General features: G+C 36.7%; 1 non-coding gene across 1 annotated transcript; it reads right to left on the minus strand.

Moving 5' to 3' along the window:
* Positions 1 to 3,365: 3,365 nt before the first annotated feature.
* Positions 3,366 to 3,473, minus strand: LOC127748170 (small nucleolar RNA R71). The gene has a single exon (XR_008010113.1). It is a non-coding gene; the product is annotated as a small nucleolar RNA R71 (small nucleolar RNA).

Genomic DNA, 3,473 nt, shown 5'->3' on the forward strand with positions numbered 1-3,473 from the left:
AGCTTTTTCTGTAAGCCCATAGTAGAAGATGTCTAATTGCACCCACTCTGAAAACATTTCAGCGGGGTATTTTCTTAGCATCTCTTTGTATCTCTCCCAGGCGTCATAAAGGGATTCGTTATCTCCTTGTTTGAAGCCTTGGATGCTTAGCCTTAGCTGTGTCATCCGTTTTGGAAGGAAATAGTGATTCAGGAATTTTTCTGACAGCTGTTTCCATGTTTTTATGCTGTTCTTAGGCTGGTTATTTAACCACCTCTTAGCTTGATCTTTTACAGCAAATGGAAACAATAATAGTCTGTAGACATCCTGATCTACTTCCTTATCATGCACTGTGTCAGCAATTTGTAAAAATTGTGCCAGAAACTCTGTAGGTTCTTCATGTGGAAGACCAAAATACTGGTAGTTTTGCTGTACCATGATAATGAGCTGAGGATTCAACTCAAAGCTACTGACTCTAATGGAGGGTATACAGATACTACTCCCATATGAAGCAGTAGTGGGGTTAGCATATGACCCCAGATTCCTCTTGGACTGTTCATTCCCACTTAGTTCCATGATGGAATAAAGGAGATGATATGTATGTTAATATTCTTTATTTTATATAAAAAATTATTTTATAAAATAAAATAAAAGCGAAATAAATAAAAGAAATTTTTTTTAATTTTGAATTTTATGATGAAAGAGAAAAACGCACAAAAGACACAAGACTTAAAATTTTTAGATCTAATGCTCCTTATTTTCGAAAATTTTTGGAGGGAAAATACCAAGGAACACCAAACTTAAGAATTTTAAGATCAAAACACAAGAAAGACTCAAGAACACCTTGAAGATTCACAAGAACACCAAGAACAAAAGAAAGAACACCAAACTTAAAATTTTTAGAAAACTAAGACAAATTTTTGAAAATTAAAGGCAACTTAACAAGAAAACACCAAACTTAGAGTTTGGCACAGATTAAATCAAGAAAAATTATTTTTGAAAAAGATTTTCAAAAGAATTGGTGCCCAATTGCCAAGAACATAAGCCAACGCTATAACCAACTGAGTTAAAAATGTAATGTATTTTAAAGATGTATTATTTTTGTGGATAAAAGTATAATTTTTGAAAGTTAATGTTTTGAAAAAGCACAAGAAAAACAAGAAAAGACACAAAACAAGAAAAACTCAAGATCAAACAAGAAAAATAAACAAGAACAACTTGAAGATCAATGAAGAAGAAAGAACACAAGTTTGAAAATTTAAAGAAAAATATAAAATATGCAATTAATACAAAACTTAGAACAAAACACTAAACTCACGAAAAAGATTAAAATTGGTAAAGAAAAATAATATTTTTGAAAGAAAATTTTAAAATGAGTTTATCCTAACAGAATTTAATGACTCTATAACAACAAAAATAAACTATTCCTAATCTAAGAAATAAAATAAACCTTTAGTTGTTCAAACTCGAACAATCCCCGGCAACGGCGCCAAAAACTTGGTGCACGAAATTGCAATCACACTTTTTGCAATCCGCACAACTAACCAGCAAGTGAACTGGGTCGTCCAAGTAATACCTTACGTGAGTAAGGGTCGAATCCTACGGAGATTGTTGGATTGAAGCAAGCTATGTTTATTTTATTAATCTTAGTCAGGATACCAATAGGATTCTTTAACTTCGTTTAAAGTAAAAAGGGCATAAAATAAATGGTTGTTACTTTAATAATGGAGAATATGTTGGAGTTTTGGAGATGCTTTGTCCTCTGAATTTCAACTCTTCCTTGAAATCCTTTTCCCACATGCAAGGTTCCTTCCATGGCAAGCTCTATGTAGGGTGTCACCATTGTGACTGGCTACTTCCCATCCTCTCAGTGAAAATGGTCCAAATGCTCTGTCACAGCACGGCTAATCATCTGTCGGTTCTCAATCGGGTTGGAATAGAATCCATTGATTCTTTTGCGTCTGTCAATAACGCCCAGCCTTCAAAAGTTTGAAGCTCGTCACAGTCATTCAATCCCAGAATCCTACTCGGAATACCACAGACAAGGTTTAGACTTTCCGGATTCTCATGAATGCCGCCATCAATCCGGCTTATACCACGAAGATTCTGATTAAGGAATCTAAGAGATACTCATTCAATCTGATGTAGAACGGAGGTGGTTGTCAGGCACACGTTCATGGATTGAGGAAGGTGATGAGTGTCATGGATCATCACCTTCTCCATAATTAAGCGCGAATGAAGATCTTAGATAAGAACAAGCGTGTTTGAATGGAAAACAAAAGTAATTGCATTAATTCATCGAGACGCTGCAGAGCTCCTCACCCCCAACAATGGAGTTTAGAGACTCGTGCTGCCAAAGAGTGTATAATTTAGATCTGAAAATGTCATGAGGTACAAGATAAGTCTCTAAAAGTTGTTTAAATAGTAAACTAGTAACCTAGGTTTACAGAATATGAGTGAACTAAGATAATTGGTGCAGAAATCCACTTCTGGGGCCCATTTGGTGTGTGCTGGGGCTGAGACTAAAGCTATCCACGAGCTGAGGCTTTTCTTGGAGTTGAACTCCAAGTTATAACGTGTTTTAGGCGTTCAACTCCGGATCATGACGTGTTTCTGGCGTTTAACTCCAGACAGCAGCATGTACTTGGCGTTCAATGCCAAGTTACGTCGTCTATCTTCGCGCAAAGTATGGACTATTATATATTGCTGGAAACCCCTGGATGTCTTCTTTCCAACGCCGTTGAGAGCGCACCAATTGGACTTCTGTAGCTCCAAAAAATCTATTTCGAGTGCAGGGAGGTCAGGATCCAACAGCATCAGCAGTCCTTTTTCAGCCCAACTCAGATTTTTGCTCAGCTCCCTCAATTTCAGCCAAAAATTACCTGAAATCACAAAAAAACACACAAACTCATAGTAAAGTCCAGAAATATGATTTTTGCCCAAAAACTAATAATATTCTACTAAAAACTAATTAAAACATACTAAAATCTACATGAAATTACCCCCAAAAAGCGTATAAAATATCCGCTCATCACTATACTGCACCAACTTCCAACTTCTATGGAAGAAGCATCTCAATTCCTGCCATTGGAGCAAACAACTTTGAGCTTAAGCCTCAATTAGTTTCTCTAATGCAGCAGAATTGCAAGTTTCATGGACTTCCATCGGAAGATCCTCATCAGTTTTTAGCTGAATTCTTGCATATCTGTGATACTGTCATGACCAATGGGGTTGATCTCGAGGTCTACAGACTTATGCTTTTCCCTTTTGCTATAAGAGACAGTGCTAGGATATGGTTGGACTCACAACCTAGAGAAAGCCTGAACTCTTGGGACAAGTTGGTCAACACTTTCTTGACCAAATTCTTTTCACCTCAAAAGCTTAGCAAGCTTAGAGTGGACGTCCATACCTTCAGACAGAAGGAAGGTGAATCTCTCTATGAAGCTTGGGAAAGATACAAGCAATTAACCAAAAGGTGTCCTTCTGACATGCTT

Source organism: Arachis duranensis, chromosome 5 (genome assembly GCF_000817695.3).
Source record: "Arachis duranensis cultivar V14167 chromosome 5, aradu.V14167.gnm2.J7QH, whole genome shotgun sequence".
NCBI classification, from domain to species: domain Eukaryota; kingdom Viridiplantae; phylum Streptophyta; class Magnoliopsida; order Fabales; family Fabaceae; genus Arachis; species Arachis duranensis.